Here is an 18,253-nt window from a genome sequence, read left to right as displayed (position 1 = left end):
TGAGTGTTTACGCCCTTACGAACCAAACAAACACCATAAACGAGATTAGGGGGAGGAGGAGACTAAAAAATGGAGGAAAAAGAACATTGAAATGACGTGACCGAGGAGAGAGAGTCGCCGAAAAATTCTCTAGTAATCGGGGTGAGGGAAACGAAGTCAGACACGAGATCCGACTCACGACCCAAAACCCACAGGCAACCCTAACCGATGTGAGGGGTGGAGAAGATGAAGTCCACCTGGTCGGACCAAAACTCGAATACCCGCAACCTCATTATAGCCAAGCAACCCCATACCTAGTTTGCTCCAGTAACCTAAAATACAAAGCTTCGACCCAACAATGCAATCAGATACCGACTAGCAACCAGTCGAGTAGTCTACTTCCTCTGTGCTTGGCCCAAAAACCCACATTCAAACAAAAAATACTCAGAACACGGTCTAACCCATGATCCACTACACCAACTTGTGTGCCCACATGAACATTCAAGACCCATGCCTCGACCCACTTTGCGACTTGCTCATGTGTTAATGTCCCTCAATGACAGGGTCACTACTACATACACCGGCCCCTTCGGCTTAGCTTCTCGGAATTTTAGGTTAAAAAACGACATATTTGGCTTGATTTGACATTTTTGACTTGAACCTTTACATTTTTTACCTTTCCGAAGCTGATTTTTTTTTAACATAGGTAATTATGAATCAATTAATAGAGGTCCTAGTGGACAGTTATATCAAGGACGCCAGTGTATTCCAGGCTTACAAATCATCATTTGTTATGCACTCACGTAGTATAGAAAATCAGAGTGTCCTTGAGATTCAGGTGTAAGGGTAAACTTGTACAATACTAACTTTTGTAGAAGCTTGGAAGCCATTTTAAATCTCTAGTGAGTTCAAATGATTTCAATAATGATAAGCTATTGTATTTTTATTTTACCTTTATTTGAGTTGTCAGAAGTGGGATTTGAACGCACACCCTCTACCTATTCTATATAACTATTTTTATAAAGAATAGCACTTTATAAAACAAAACCTTTCTAAGTTATAAAAGCTCGATTTCAACCCACCGACTCACAAGGACCAAAACTTGAGTCCTAAAGCCTTCAACAACTCAACCATCTTAACTATTTATTATGAGACCTAACACTGGTTGAAGAGTTGAATGAAGCAATTCTTATAAGGGTGTGGAAACCTCTCTCTTAAAGATGCGTTTTAAAACTTTTAAACTTGCACGATACGTAACATGCCAAAACAAACAATATCTGCTAGCAATTGGAGAGGGACACAAAACATTAACTATAAGGTTGTGGATATCTCTCCCTAGTAGACATATTTTAAAATCGTGAGGCTGATGGTGATACGTAATTAGGCAAAGTAGACAATATCAGAGGTGAGCTTGGTTTGTAACAAATTGTATTAGAGTTAGTCATTGGGTGGTGTGCCAACGAGATTGCCGGAAACACAAGGAGGTGGATTGTGAGATCCCACGTCGGTTGCGGAGGGGATGAAACATTTTTTATAAGCATGTGGAAATCTCTTACTATTAGACGTGTTTTAAAACTGTGAGGTTGTCAACGATATGTAATGAGTCAAAGTAGACAATATCTAGGCTAATACTCATAATTTGTTGGAATAGTTCAGTTGGTTAGAGCGTATGATTGTTAACCATAAGGTCGGAGGTTCATCTCTCTTTTTATCAATGGGAATGAATCATTCCATTTTAGTATATGGAAAAATTTAACCCTCCAACCAAAGTGGACAATGTCATATAATTATGTAGGTTCGTGATTCCTAACATTGTTATAGTCTTAATCTAACATTCTTAATAATAATATTGTGTTCTTTTTAGGGGTAGCTTCAATACAAAAACATAATGTAAAAAATATTTTAGCATAAAGCAGTTACATCATGCATGTTCTAGTGACTCTAGGTCCCTAGAAAACTAGGGTCGTTACATATAATCTACACCTGAACATTATATAACCTAAAGAAAAACCCGTGGCAACTGTCTCGATCAAGGACTCGATTACCGCCTACAAGTAGGTTACTTATTTAGTTGCACTAGATATTACTTTTCCTTTTTGGGTGATCACTAATGGTTAGTTAAGGTCACAGAGCAGGGTCGTCCCGAGCCATCAGTTCTATATGTACAAGTTGTTGTCCTTATTTTTCGAATCTCGTTCCAATTTTTATCAAATTTTTCTTTGTCACGTCAGTTCTATGTGTTACAAATTATTGTCCTTAGTTTTCGAATCTCCTTCCAATTTTTATGAAATTTTTTCTTTGTTAGGATGTGTCATGAATAATGATTTGAAGTCTTAGAAAGTTGAGTTATTATAGCTGTGCTTTGAAGTCTTTAAAATTGAGTTATTACAGTTCTTATATGCTTGAAAAATCATGTCGTGACAATTTTAAATCTCGAGTGAGTTCAATTGATTTCAAAAAATGATATGCTATTGTATTTTTATTTTACCTTTATTTGAGTTGTCAGAAGTGGGATTTAAACCCATGCCCTCTAATCCCGCATTGGTTTGAGAGGAGAATGAAAGAATAACTTATAAGTGTCTGTAAACATCTCTAGTAGCGTGTTTTAAAACTGTGATTCTGACGACGATTTGTTACGGTAAAAAATGGACAATATTTTTTAGTGTTTGGAAATGGGAACGAAGCATTCCTTAGAAGAGTGTGGAAACCTCTCCCTAGTAGACTCATTTTAGAATTGTGAGGCTGATGATGATACGTAATGGGCAAAATCGGACAATATTTGTTAGCGGTGGGTTTGGGCTATTGCGAAAGCTATCAAAGCAAGTCACCAAGCGTTGTGCCAGCAAGGACGTTGGGCCCCCAAGGAGAGTGTATTACAAAGAATTAGCTGGAATAGCTCAGTTGGTTAGAGCGTGTGGCTGTTAACCACAAGGTCGGAGGTTCAAACCCTCCTTCTAGCGATGGTATTAAGTCTACCTACTCTAAATGAATTTAAAGGTAAAGATTGGTTATATATTTGCTTATTATGTTATGACTTGTTAGGATGTTACATGATATGAAAGTATGGTACTTATGATATTGTATACCCCACAATGCTATGTGCACTCCCTTCCCTCCATGGTATACCAATAGTGTGAGTGTATGCTAGTTGAAGCCCAGGTCAATGGGTAGGTATGCGAGCTCGCATGGGAGCAAATGTGTGTGTATGTAAGTCATGAGTAGAGAAGTATGCACATCAAATTCTACCCGGACACGAATATGAGACCAAGGCCATGAAATGATATTTTATGATAACCATGATTTCATGTGCTTGCGTGAGTAGAGAAGTAGTGGAGTTACTTAATGAGTATTTCTTAAAATACTCAAGACATGCACTGCTCTTATTTTTTAGGTAAAGGCAAGGCACCTCTGCACAAATGACGATGTCGAGATGACGACCTTGGGATCCAACGTACACAACACTAGTGAGATAGAGGGGTAGGATCAAACGTACAAAGACGGTTAACATCATGAGAAAGAAGGAGAAGAAACAAGATGTAGACAACGAGTTTTGATACGGAGGAATGAAGAAAGGAAAATGCATGGAAACGAGTGGAGAAGACGAAGTCCACCTGCTCGGACCCAAACTCGAATACCCGCAACCTCATTCCAGTCAAGCAACCCCATACCCAGTTTGGTCTAGTAACTAGATACCCACCAACAATCAGTCTAGTAGTCTAGTTCCTATGTGCTTTGCCCAAAACCCACATTGAAGCCCAAATACACAGAACACAGCCCAACCCACGGATCCACTACATAGACCTGTGCGCCCACATGAACATTCAAGACCTGCTCCTCGAACCACTTTGCAACCTTCTCATATGTCATTATCCCTCAGCGATAGGGTCACTGTTGCATACACCGGCTCCTTCGGCTCGGGATCTCGGAGTCCTAGGCTAAAAAATGGCGTATTATGCTCGGTTTGACATTTTGACACCGACCTTTATGTTTTTCGCCCTTCCGAAGCTTATTTTTACTTTAATAGAAATATTTAAGGTCAGTATAACGTCTTATTTCTGAAGTTCAAGTTAAATTAAATTAGAAATGTAAATTACTAACGAAGCGAGATGGACGTTTTAATAGGTAACAACAACTGACAACACTTGGAGTAACTTCGAGAGACAAAATTCACGCTCGCATGTGTGAGTCATGTGTAGGGATGTACTACACATCCAGTTTTTCCAGACTAGAGGCCACCCTATGATATTTTTAACAATAGGTTCCTAAGATCATTAGTTGCATGTGTTTCCATTCCCTAGCCTCAATAGTGGAGTCACTTATGAGTATTTCTTAAAATACTCAAGCCTTGTGCTACTTCTATTTCAGGTAAGGGCAAGACGCCCCTATATAGCTGACGACGACATCAGAAATAAAGATAATGACATGTGCATAGAATAGTAGTATTTTATTTTCTTAGGCATAGGTTAGTATAGGGCATTTTTACTTTGATGTTTTAATTGTTTTAGAAAGATGCTTTCAAATGAGTAAGTCCATGACACTATTTTAAGATGAAGTTTAAATGCTTAATTTCGTATAAGAGCATAGGATATGCTGACGGTGGCAACTTTAGGCTAATAGAAATCTAGGGTCGTTATCGTTGGTATCAGAGCTCTAGGTTATAGATTCAGTAGACTTACCTACGAGATAGGCTTGGCACGTTCCAAGGTTTTACTATCGATGTCCTGTCACCGTCACGTATGTCTTGTATAAGATAAGAAAAAGAAATGTCTTTAATTGCATGTACTTTTTTTGTTTACTAATATTGAATGTAATTTAGTATCAAATATGTTGAGCTCTAACTATATGATTTATGGTAGCATTATGTTCCACCTAGTTGTATTTTTATGAATATGTCATGTTTGCTAAATTATATGTTGTGAATATATGTGATATGATGCAATTTATGTTAGAGAGATATAGACTTAAGAAAAATTATATATTGGTTTTAGAATCATGCCACATAAAGGGCACGCGAGAGGAGAACGAGGATGAAGACGACCCTGTATTAGAGTTAGAGGAAGAGGTGGAGGTGAAGATAGCCCCCTCCTCGTGAAGGTTTAGTGACTAGGACGGACGCACCTTAAGTTGTGCTACCTTAGGCTATGGACCTCCAATAGCACTGATAGATGAAATAAATCTCACTACAAACCTGATGTGAGAATCGTTTCAGGCACTACGATCATGCTCACTTGACAAGCCAATAGGGTGTGGAAATGGGAATGAAACCAACAAGCCAATAGGCCATCCTAACTGCTTAATGTTATACATAAGAATTACTATTTCCATTGGTGTGATTCCTTTTAGGGAACCATAAGTAAAACAGCCAAAACTTATTTTTGAACGTGGACAATATCATACTATTATGGAGGTTCATGATTTCTAATCATCAAGCATTCTCAATGAGATTTCATAGGTAATATTATCTATCCTTTTCTATTGAATCAAAACCCTTGAATTGATTTATAATCTTATAGTAATTTTCCTTTTCTATTAAATCAAAACCCTTCAAGTGAATTATAATTTTCAAGTTCATTTTTGGGGTATCTTTGAGTTTTCTATCATTGTTACTTAGTCTTAATCGAGCATTCTCGATGAGACTTCATAGGTAATATTATCGTCCAGCCTTTTATGTTGGATGAAAACCCTTGAATTGAGTTATAATGTTTTAATAATTTTCAAGGGTAGCTTCCGATCGTTGAAATAAAATGTAAATGCAACTTTGAGCCGAGTTTTTTTTAGGTATCCCTTTTAAGGTGTTTGATGTATATTGACAGTACGTATATTGCTCTCTGAGTGTTAAACCTAAATTGAACCTAAGACTGAGTACCTTATTCTAGGGACACTATGGATGCGGCCCACTTTTGTATATGATATAAACAATGTGATCACTAAATTTTACTTGTGAAGACATGTGAGTGGGGGCGTCCTATGCAATGAGTATTGCATAAGATCGGACCATGAAGAAAACCACTCTCACTTTATAATGTCGTTTACTTTTGACACTGATTTTTTCATTCGATGACATAGGTAACTCAATCTTAATCCTAAGCTAACTATGAACTCCTATTTATTCGAAATTATCCTTAGATTTGCATGGGTGAGAGTGGCCCGAGTTAGCCGACTCAATAAGCCTCCCATTTTAGGGGTAAGACTGGGTGAATAGCTGGGGACATAGGGTGTATGATGGAATTCACTCCTACAAGCTTTTAGGAATAGTAAAAGAGGTTATTCCCTTAAGTACTGACTCCAAGTCTTGAACAAGGGGACCCACCCTCTCATTGGCCCGAAAGGGATTCGGTTTGGTGGTTGAACCACAAACCAATTGTTCATTAGAGGATCAGTGGGACTTAAGGAACAAAAAGTAACTTTAGGAGTAAAACGGTAAATTGACCTAGCTCTAGTTACGAACAATCTGTGAAGGATCGACTTACTAATCATGGTTATATCAAATGAACAGAAATATATCTATAGTGAGGGGAGTGCAACAATTAGGCTGCAATAGAGTGTCTTAGTGAATAAATGCTGGTTAACAAGGTTAATGAGATTAGCCGGTCAATCTCGGATCGTTGAAGCCAATGATCTGTAGGTCCATTAGGTTCCTCTTCTAGCTCATATCGAACTAAACCTTAGAACAGTGTGACGAGTGAGTTCGAAGTGTTCGAATTCAAATTAGGGAATACACACTAAATGTATACGATATATTTAACCTCATTTTGTTTTAGTTATGAATTGAACAAAAAGAGAGAATTGGGGATATTTAAATAATATTTAAATATTTTAATTATGAATAGTGATTGATAATCAATATGTGCATTGGAATTGACATTTTATTTAATGTTAAATATTAATTAAATTATTTAATTAATCATTTAATATTATGTTGATTTGAAATTAATTATTTAAATTAATTGTTGAATTAAAATAAACAAAGTCAAAATGTTTACTCCACCTAATGGAAAAATCCATGTTTGAGTGAGTGGAGTATTGAGGGTCTATACGGTTTAATCAGACTTGCATGTTTACCCCATAATCCCACAAATTTGAGTGGAATTTTGAGTGTCAAAATTTGGTGAACTCAAACTTGCATGCTTGCCACATAATCCCACAAATTAGAGTGGAATTTTGAGTGTCAAATTTTGGTAATCTCAAATTTGCATGAACATGCAAATATGACTCTATAAATAGAGTGATCAAGGTACATGGAAATTCTTCTTGAAAAACTTTGAGAAAATCTCTCAAAACTCTCTTTTTACCTATACTAAATTTCTATCAAGTTTCATCACTCACCGGATTCCACAATCCTATTCTAAGGTCGGAGAATAGTAGGGAAGACACTAGTGGTGGTTTGAAACTGTTCGTGAGAAAAAAGAAATTTGAACTACAAAAGGTTACTATTCAAACTCATTGAGTTTTAATGCTTTTGAACATGCTAGCTAATTTACTATAATTGATGTACTTAGAGTGCCTAGGATCCAAATTGCTTCCGCACGTATTATAGTAACACCATCAAAATGAACCTAAACTGACAACATAATTTATGAACAAAGGAAACAAAAAGATATTTAAAAAGAGAGAACCCAAAAAGTAGCAAATTCCCTCAAACACTGAAAATGGATAGCCATTCACCACGAGAACAACACAAAAAATGGAAGAAAGAGGGTGCCAATGAAGGAGTATGGAAGCAAATGGGGAAGAAGAAATATAAGGGAGAGGGGGGCTTTGGAGGCTTCAAAGGTAGGTTGTGGTGGGAAAAAATATCTCTAGATGCACTAAATTTTGTCACGTAGCATACATTGGCTAACTAAACAAGCAAGCGTCAGAAAATCTATCAATGTCTTTCGATGCTTGTCAATTTAGTTGACCTTGTCCATAAAATTTTGTGCTTTTAAAGAGATATTTCTTCCAACCATGGTAAACAAAATATTGATTCTCATATTTGCTGCATCTTCATTTATCGCAAAACAAATTATCGGAAGATTTAGAATATGAGTATTGTAGTCTACTAATTCTCGCATAGTTCCTGACCGACGTTGTGTGTGCTAAGTTAGGAACAATGAGTATTCCAGACCTTTGGTATATATGATGTTACATGCTACTAAAGAAATTAGTAGACGGACTGTAATTGATTGAGAGTGAGTCTTACCTACTAGTCCTAAAATTCTAAATAACTATATAGAAGTAACCTAAGTGATAGGTAGTTGAAATACCTTCCTAACTTACAAATGATCCAAGTAAAAGAAACTAGGAATTAATAGAGAATAAAACTTAAGAACAACTAGAAAGATAAGTAATAAACTTATGAATGACAAGTTAGCTATTTATTGAGTAAACTAATACTTATCAACATTATTTTAACTTTTTTGGTCAAATAAGAAGTTGCAGGCCAATCGAGGACGAGACCAGCAGGCTCGACACAACAAGGAATCTTTTTCTGAGTCTGTTTTAAGTACATGTGCTTTTGTTGTTGAAAACTTGCTTTGATATTTTATGTTGTAAAATATATACTTGATTCACATGTTTTACTTGTCATGTATGAAATTTTTTGTTTTGTAACCGATTTTCGAAGCCAAATATCTATGTTAGTGGTAACTCATGATTGAGCTGTCGATGAACATGTATTATAGAAGCATTGCTCGAGAACTATGTGGTAATAGCGGGGATCGTCCCAAGGCATCAAGTCGTGTCTGTTTATTTTGGATTTCTACGCTTAGCTTTTATTGTTTGTTGACTATTGGTCAAGGTAAGAAGCGCAGCTCGAGAACTATGAGGTCACAAAGGGTGTCGTCTTAAGGAATCCAGTTGTCTATTTATTTTAAATTTCTAAATTTCTTTTTTAGTTTTTTGTTGGTGGTCGGTTGAGGTAAGAAGCTGTAACACCCCAAAAATGCAGTAAAGTCACCCATGTAAGACCGAAAGACTAGTCATTTCTACACCCTAATGAGTAACTGTAAGGACTAAGGACTTTGGAGAAGTATTGGGAATGAAAGCTTAAGCGAAAAGGACGAAAAGGTCACTTTCCAATTTTTAAGGAAATTTTTGGATATTTAATTCCTTATCTAGTGGGAATTTCAGGATGCTCTAGGACCAAGAAATGACCAACAAGAGATGAAATTTTTTAGGAAAATTATGTATTTATCGGAAAAATAATAATAAAATATTATGAAAGTGGCAAATTACCAAATTACCCTAATGATATGGATAATTACGAAAGTGTCATTCTGCTGAAAATAAAAACATCTGCATGTGACCATCTGCACAAAGTCCTTTGAATCTCAAATTCTAGTTGTTGGACTTTCCCCAAATTTGGATACAATCTAGAACGTTCAAAGATCATCAAATCCAACATTTAGAATTCAAACTCGAAGTTGGTAGCTCGCTGATCAGGGAGGATATTTTCGACGAATTATCCAAAAAATTCAGTCTCCAAATCACGATGATTCTGGATCTCTCAATGTCGGTGGAAGCTTACCTTATAAAGTCTGAAGTTGAGGCAAAGTTTTAAGACAAGAATTGAGTGATGAGAAATCTTAAAACTCGAGTTCGAAGCTCTTAGATTATGAGTTTTCCTTTCTCAAATTTCTTCCAAATACGAGGGCTATGGTTAATCATTTTTCTTCCTACCAACTCCTGCATATTTTATATGGGATTTATAACAAGTTTCGTGAAGGAATCAGGCACTGAAAAGATTTATAACCGGCTGCCCAACAAAAGGTTTCTAGATATACTCAGGCGAGAAACATGTTTTCCAACGAACTTTGGAAGGTTATAACTTGTGCTACAGACCACGAAAAGGTATGAACTTGGTCTCTACTTCTTGCTTGAAACTTCATCTAAAGGTTTCGTAGAGCGGTCGAATCCATTAGATGTCTATATATAGCTGTAAAAAGGTATAACCAGAGGGGTCTGATAAGAAAATATCGAAATTTTTCTAGCTAACAAGGAAGAAGATGAAGTCCAAAGTCAAAGGTCAAACTTTGACGAATAAAAGTCAAAGATAGGTATATGTTGACCTTCCCTCGGTTTTCTCAATTTTAACTTCCTTCCTGACCGGTCAAACTGTGGAAGGAAATTTGATATAATTCGGAGACTAGAAGCTCAATAACGAAAATCCCAAATGTCGACGACGAGGTAAGTAGTGACCTTGGACGTTTTGTTAAAAAAATACTTGTAGGAATCCATTAGATTTTCCATATGAACCTAAAATAAGTTGAATTTAGGATATATGAAAGAAAAACAAAAAGAATTGTGAATTAAGGCCATGAATGGATCAAAATGCTCAAGATTTAAGTAATATTAAAAGCCATTGGAACACGTTAAGTAGCAAAACCAAGAATTATGGGTAAAATGACCAAAATGCCCCTAGGACGACTTATGAAAATCCAAGGTCTATACTTTCTCCAAATGGTTTCGTACTTCTTATAAGGTCTATTATGAAGGACATGAAGATATGTTTGAGGTTTAAAGTTGATTGAAACAAGTTTGGAACATAAACCAAGTTAGGACCCAAGAAACACCTAAAGGAAACACTACAAGAATCATGACTCTTCTAGAACCCTCTAAAAAACTCCCTATGAATCTATGACCTTCTAGAACAACTCGTGCTAAGATGGGTTCATATGATTACAAATGCAAGTTACAACTTATGCCTCAAGGATTTACGAACCTCTGTAAGGATCGGGCTGACTCTATGACTAAAAAAGGCGGGTAAATTTTCAGCAAAATAAAACAAAGGAATTTAAAACATTATATTTACATTATATCAAAATAGAGTTTATAGCATACTAGTTAAAACAAAAAACAAGGAACAGACACAAAACACTTTAAAATAAGAGGATTGAGGACGACAAGTGAGGTTAGTCTATGGTACCAGCTCCTTATCACCTGAAAAAAATGGAGAATAAGAAATGAGTACAAGACTCAGTAAGTAGCTTACTTGTAGTCTCTTAATCGTGTCCTTGATATACTAGGGTACCACATTCTTTGTTCTTGCTTGTTCTTGATCTTGTTCTTGTGGTTAGTACTTAGGCTCTTTTAATTCTTGTTCTTGACTTGGGGTTCTTATCTTGATCTTTCTTGAGGACCTTGGTCCTTGAATCCTAAAACCTTGGTTTTCCTTTAAGGGTCATAGTACTATGGTTTTTGGTTCTTGGTCCTTTGTTCCTAGTTCTTGTCCTTAGAACTAGGATCTTGATCCTTGTTCTATTCCTTGATCTTTCTCTTGTTCTTAATACTTTCTTGGTTCTTGTTTTGTTCTTGATTCGTTCTCCAAGACACTCCCCCTAGGATTTACAGCACTAGGCATGCACCTGACAATCCTGTGTCCAAGGCTTCATGCATTCCAAGCAACACAGCCTTAACCTACGTCCAAGGCTTCATGTGTTTCAAGCGACGTAGTCTTACCGCATCTGAGGGCTTGCCCTTCGATACGGTCTGCTTAACCTATGCCCAAGGCTTCATGCGTTCCAAGCGGCATAGTCTGAAAACCTACATCCAAGGCTTCTTACATTCGAAGCAATGTAGTCTTAATACTACATCAAGGAGTTGCCCTATAATACAATTTTCTTAACCTATGCCCAAGGCTTCATGCGTTCCAAGTGGCATAGTCTGAAAACCTAACTTCCAAAGCTTCTTACGTTCCAAGGGATGTAGTCTTAATACTGCATCAAGGACATGCCATATAATACAGTATGCTTAACCTACGCTCAAGGTTTCATGCGTTCCAAGCAGTGTAGTCTAACTCATGAGCATGCTGTACCGTGGGAGGTCTTAGGAGGTTCTTGATTCGTGGCTAAGGTAACGTACTCTCTTCTTGTTCCTCCGTGACTTCAGACTACTCCCTTTAATAGACCATAAAGGTCACTTGCTCGATGCATACTTAAACATAAGTCTGTCAGGCATCTCTTATAGATGAGGAAAACTTAGGGCATAACATCCTGCAAAGGAAACGTGGTGCAGGGCATCCCACCTATAAGAGTAATTGATGGGCACCGCTTGGTAAGAGGTCATGGGTCACTTTGAACATGACTAGAGTATTACCTAGCATTCTTGAGTTTCTGTTTCTGAGTTTGGGGACCTTGGTCCCTCGTCCTTGAGTGGTACCTAGCACTCTTCTTACTTGGGTAGTTGTAAAGCTTGTGTGTTGTTGTTCTTGGTTCTCAATCTTGTAAGTTTCTAAGGTTTTTAATTCCTTAAGGCATAAGTTGTAACTTGTATTTGTAACTATATGAACCCATCTTACCGTAAGTTTTTCTACAAGGTCATAGATTCCTAGGGAGTTCTTTAGAGGGTTCTAGAAGAGTCGAAAGTCTTGTGTTATTTCCTTTAGGTGTTTCTTGGATCCTATCTTGCTTTAGGTTCCAAACTTACTCCAATCAACTTGAAATCTCAAACTTATCTTCATGTCCTACATAATCGACCTTATAAGAAGTAGCTGTTGGGTTTTATGTCCTAAAAATCATAGTTTTTAAACAAAAACATATTCCATTTTCAATAAAGTTATTATTGTTGTATATTCAGTAAAGATTGTTCTTGAATAAAGTGAACTTTTCGACCATTAATCTAAATCCAATAAACTAAGAACACTCTGGATATAGTGTGATTACTTGAACTATATGTAGAGACATAAGAGTTGATCAAGTTCAAATATATAGTCAAAATGATCTATAGTATATGGATAACGCTGAGTACCTTATTCTGGGGACACTATGGATGCGGCCCACTTTTGTATATGATATAAACAATGTGATTACTAAAATTGTACATGTGGAGACATGTGAGTGGGAGCGTCCTATGCAATGAGTATTGCATAAGAACGGACCATGAAGAAAATCACTCTCACTTTATAATGTCTTTTATTGTTGAGACTGATTTTCTTTTCATTCGATGACCTAGGTAACTCGATCTTAATCCTGATCTAACCATGAACTCCTGTTTATTCGGAATAATCCTTAGATTTTCATGGGTGAGAGTGGCTCAAGTTCGTCGACTCAATAGGCCTCCCATTTCAAGGGTAAGACTGGGTAAATGGCTGGGGACGTGGGGTACAAGATGGAATTCACTCCTACCCACTTTTAGGGATAGAAGAGAGGTAGTTCCCTTTAGTACTGACTTCAGGTCTTGAACAAGAAGCCCCACCCTCTCCTTGGCCTGAGAGGGATTCGGTTTACTGTTGGACCACAAACCAATTGTTCATTAGAGGATCAGTGAGACATAAAAAACAAGAAGTAACTTCAGAGGTAAAACGGTAAATTGACCCAGCTTTAGTTACGAACAACCTGTGAAGGATCGACTTACTAATCATGGTTATATCAAATGAACAGAAATATATTTATAGTGAGGGGAGTGCAACTACTAGGCTATAGTGGAATGTCCTAGTAGTTAACGAATGTTGGTTAACAAGGTTAATGAGTTTAACCGGTTAATGTATGATCGTTGGAGCCCATGATCTATAGGTCCATTAGGTCCCTCTACTAGCTCATATCGGACTAAACCATAGAACAATGTGACGAGTGAGTTCGAAGTGTTCGAATTGAAATTAGAAAGAATGCACTACATATATACGATATATTTAACCACATTTTTGTTTTATTTACGAATTAAACAAAAAGAGAGAATCTGAGATATTTAAATAAGATTTAAATATCTTAATAAAATGTGTTGGAATTAATTGAGATTGGCATTTGAATTAATATTAAATATTAATTAAATAGTTTAATTAATCATTTAATATTACTTTAATTTGAAATTAATAATTCAAATTGATTTTTGAATGAAACGAAAGTAAGTCAAAATGTTTGACTTCATTTAATGGGAAAATCCATGTTAGTAGAATTTTGAGGTGTCAAAATTTTGTTTAACCAAACTTGCATGCTTGCCAAATAAACCCCACAAATTTGAGTGGAATTTTGAGTGTCAAAATTTGGTTAACTCAAGCATGCATGCTTGCCACATAATCCCAAACATTTGAGTGGAATTTTAAGTGTCAAAATTTAGTGATCTCAAATTTGCATGAACATGCAAACATGACTCTATAAATAGAGTGATCATATTACATGAAAGGTCTTCTTGTTGGTGAAAAAAACCTCGAGAAAAACCTCTCACAAACACTCTATTCATATATACAAAATTCCTCCCAAGTTAAGTCACTCACCGGATTCCACAATCCCGTTCTAAGGCCAGAGGATAGTGGAGAAGACACTGGTGGTGGTTTGAAACCGGTTCGTGGGAAAAAAAGATTTTGAACTACAAAAGGTTAGTATTCAAACTCATTAAGTTTTAATACTTATGAACATGCTAGTTATTTACTATAACTTATGTTCTAAAAGTGCCTAAGATCTAAATTGCTTCCGCATGTGTTATATTAACACCATCATGTACCTTATCGGTTTGGTCTCATTTCCTATTATAGATCCATTTGCAACCAATAGGGTTTAACCCATCTGGTTGATCTACAAGTTCCCAGACTGAATTGAAGTACATTGACTTCATTTAGATTCATGGCTTTGATCCACTGATCTCTATCTTCATCATTCATTGCCTGTTTATAGGTCAATGGATCCTCAACGTCATTATCAGGTATGATGACTTGAGTTTCTCTCAAACTCAAGTAACGATCGGGTTGAGTTATAACCCTCCCACTACGTCGAGGCATTCTCAACTCTTAAGGAGTATGTGATTGACAAGAAGTGTTGGTTTGATCAACAACTCTTATTGAAGGACCAACTTGATCAACAACTCTTGTTGTTTTATCAGTAGCTTCTTTAGAAATCTCACTTAATACTAGTTTGCTGCAAGGTTGATGATTTCTTACGTGGTCTTCCTCTAAGAATGTAGCGTTTGTTGATACAAACACTCTATTTTCTTGTGGGTCATAAAACAAACCACCTTTCGTCTCTTTGGGGTATCCTACGAATATACATAATTTTGAACGACGTTCTAATGTCTTGGGGTTTTGCTACAACACATATGCTGGACATCCCCAAATCCTGAAGTGATGTAAACTACCTTTACGCCCTTTTCAACACTCATAAGGTGTTTCTGAAACACTCTTAGTCGGAACCATGTTCAAAATGTATGTAGCAGTCTCCACTACATATCCCCAAAACAGATCAGGTAATTAAGCAAAAATCATCATAGACCGAACCATGTCTAACAGAGTTCTACTTCTCCTTTTTGATACACCATTTTGTTGAGGCATACCTGGGGCTAAGAGTTGAGACCATATTTCATGTTCTATCATATAGTCCTGAAATCTTAAGTCCATGTACTCTCCTCCTCGATCTAATCGAAGTGTTTTAATAGTTTTACCTAATAGATTCTCAACCTCAGTCTTATACTCTCTGAATTTTTCAAGAGCTTCGAACTTGTGATGCATTAGGTAAAGATAGTCATACCTTGAATAATCATCAATAAAACTGATGAAATATTTATACTCTCCACGTGCTTTGGCATTCATTGGACCATAGAGATCTGTATGCACGAGTTCTAAGGTTTCTTTGGCTCTATAACCTTTTTCAGAAAACGGTCGCTTAGCCATTTTACCTTCAAGACAAGACTCACATGGAGGTAAAGAGTTGTCTTCTAACTCATTTAGAAGTCCTACTTTAACCAAACTCTCAATCATATTGAGATTAATGTGGCCTAATCTTAAGTGCCAAAGATAGGTATTAGGAGAAATCTTTTGTCGTTTATTTTGAGTTTCAGCTGTTTTAAACATCTCGGTATTTAAAATAGCTTTTCTTTCGCTCGGTTTGAACATATATTAGTTGTTTTCTAGTTTTGCAGAACGAATATCCTCTTTTGAAAATGAACACTTCATTGATTTCAAAAGATACTTTATACAATTATTCTAATAAACAAGAGATAGATATTAGATTTCTTTTCATTTCAGGAACAAAAAGTACATTATTTAATATAATGAATCTATCTCCAAAAAAAAAAAAAACTTTAAATTTCTTACTGATCTTGCTGAGACAACCTCTCTAGTTCCAACCCTAAGTGTTATCTCGCCGTCCGCAAGCATTCTCCAGGAGCTAGTTTCTTGGTAAAAAGAATAAATATGATTAGTCGCCCCTGAATCTAGTATCCATGTTGAGTTATCATACTCTACTAAACATATTTCTACAACGAGTAAATCATATTTACCTTGTTGTGTCTTTTCGACTTTCTTCTCTACAAGGTATTTTGGGCAAATTCTCTTTCAGTGTCCGTTTTGGTTCCAATGAAAACATTTTTCCTTTATCTGCTTTTTGAACATTGTGTTTGTGTTAGTAGGAATCTTATTTTTCCCTTTACACTTCTTCTTCATCAAAACACTGTTGAAGGACCAGACTTATTTTTGGAGGATGATCCTCGTAGTAATTTCTTGGAGATAGCAACATTTGCTTCTCCTGTTTGTCCCTTGTTCTTAAGAGGGATTGATAAGTCTGTAGCTCATTGAGAAGAGCAGTCAAGTTATATTCTATTGTGTTCATTATCACATTTGTGCGGAACTGGAAGAAGCTCTTCGGAAGAGACTCCATGATAAAACTGACTTGACTCTTCTCATCAATGACAGCTTCATTTTCTTCTGCCACATTGAAATGGATCATCATGTCAAAGACATGTTCTCTAACTGAGGTCCCTTCTTTCATACGGCAGTTGTAAACGTATTTTATTGCATCATGTCTAAGGGAGAAAGACGGTTGTCCAAACATCCCTTTCAGAGATTCCATAATCTCTTTAGCAGTATCCATAACATTACGTTTCTTAGCCAAAACATCAGATATGCTGGCTAAAATGTACATCGGGCTTTATCATTTGCCTTTGACGATCTGTTCGGTTTGCATTTGAGCTGGGGTTTGGAGGACATTCCTTAGTTAAAACAAACCTTAAATCATCAATTACAAGTATTGTGTTTAGGTTTGATTTCCAAGTTGTGTAATTGTTGCCGTTTAATTTCTCAGAAGCGAGTAATTGTACTATTGAGTTTGTCATGCTGTGATATAAAGAAAATTCTATTAGTTATTTGACTTAATCCTGTTTAATCCAATCATTTTTAGCAAATGTAATAATGTACCAAAAAAATATTAATTTGCAACGATACTTTAGTGAGTTAGAGCAACTACTATTGAGAGCAGTCAATCACTCATTCACTAAACCAAGACATTCTTGACTTAAACGATAATCCCAGAATAACTCTTGTTCCTATAGTTTTTTTAGTTATCGCTATTTTGGTCAAGAATATACTAACTCTTAGTAATTCTTCATAAGTGTGACCCGCCATTTTAAGACCTCAGAGATCAGTTCCAACAATGCTATCGAATGAAAAAGCCAAAGTTGGGAATAGACCTAAGAAATCCTATCCATTTCTGGAGTTTGCGTTGTTTTGACTCCCATGTTACAACCCTTCGAATAGGTAGTTTCTCTAGGGCAACATGCAGGTGGAACATGGGAATCTCACGGTGCTACCTAGTGGTGGAGACCATAGGACGTGTTGATATACTTCCTTCTCCCATTTACTATAAATACTTTCTCTATTCACCTTGTTATTGACTCATGCAAATACCTTCTGAATGGAGGACGCTCCCAGGGCGACACGAGGCCGAGCATGAATCTCACGGTGTGAATTTTTCAGAGAGCGTGAGAGGAAAACGATGTATCTCATATACCTTTTTCCTCCCACTATGTATTTTAGACGGTTGGGTATACTCATTACTTAGGTATATTCCGGCTAATTGAATATAACTTAAGTCTAGGTGATATTTCTAAAACTTACATCACACAAGCATGCTCATAAAACTGGGCTAACTAAGCTCAAGTACGGGTCCGATCTCCAGGTAGTACGTGTTCCATAAACCGTGAACTTAAGTACCTCCAGCCTTAGACAAGATCGTGCCGTGTGAGCTTTCTTGTAACTGCAATTTTATAAGACACGACCTATTTTAACTATTAAAATTGATCGTGTTCGGTTCTTAACCCTAAGTGAGCATGCACTTATCTTTATTATAGATTTTAACATCTATCTTGATATATGACGTTGAAAATAACCTATAACATGCATCTAGCATACTTTATATAACAATTACATAATCATCCATTCAATGCAATAATATAACAATTTATATCTATCACTCCTGGAACTCTAAACATGCATACTATATATTATAACACTTATAACATACTTGGAATGCATGAAACATGCTTAGCCTATGGTGGGATTTTAAATCTATATGACATACTGTATGCATATACATTT

The 18,253-nt window shown here is 36.4% G+C and overlaps 1 non-coding gene across 1 annotated transcript; it reads left to right on the top strand.

The window, feature by feature from the left end:
* Positions 1–2,865: 2,865 nt before the first annotated feature.
* TRNAN-GUU lies at positions 2,866–2,939 on the top strand. The gene has a single exon. It is a non-coding gene; the product is annotated as a tRNA-Asn (tRNA).
* Positions 2,940–18,253: the final 15,314 nt, after the last annotated feature.

The sequence above is a fragment of the Cucurbita maxima genome, unplaced genomic scaffold (assembly GCF_002738345.1).
Source record: "Cucurbita maxima cultivar Rimu unplaced genomic scaffold, Cmax_1.0 Cma_Scf00086, whole genome shotgun sequence".
NCBI classification, from domain to species: domain Eukaryota; kingdom Viridiplantae; phylum Streptophyta; class Magnoliopsida; order Cucurbitales; family Cucurbitaceae; genus Cucurbita; species Cucurbita maxima.
The sequence above is the reverse complement of the archived record's forward strand: the minus strand, read 5'-3'. Positions and strand labels throughout refer to the sequence as shown.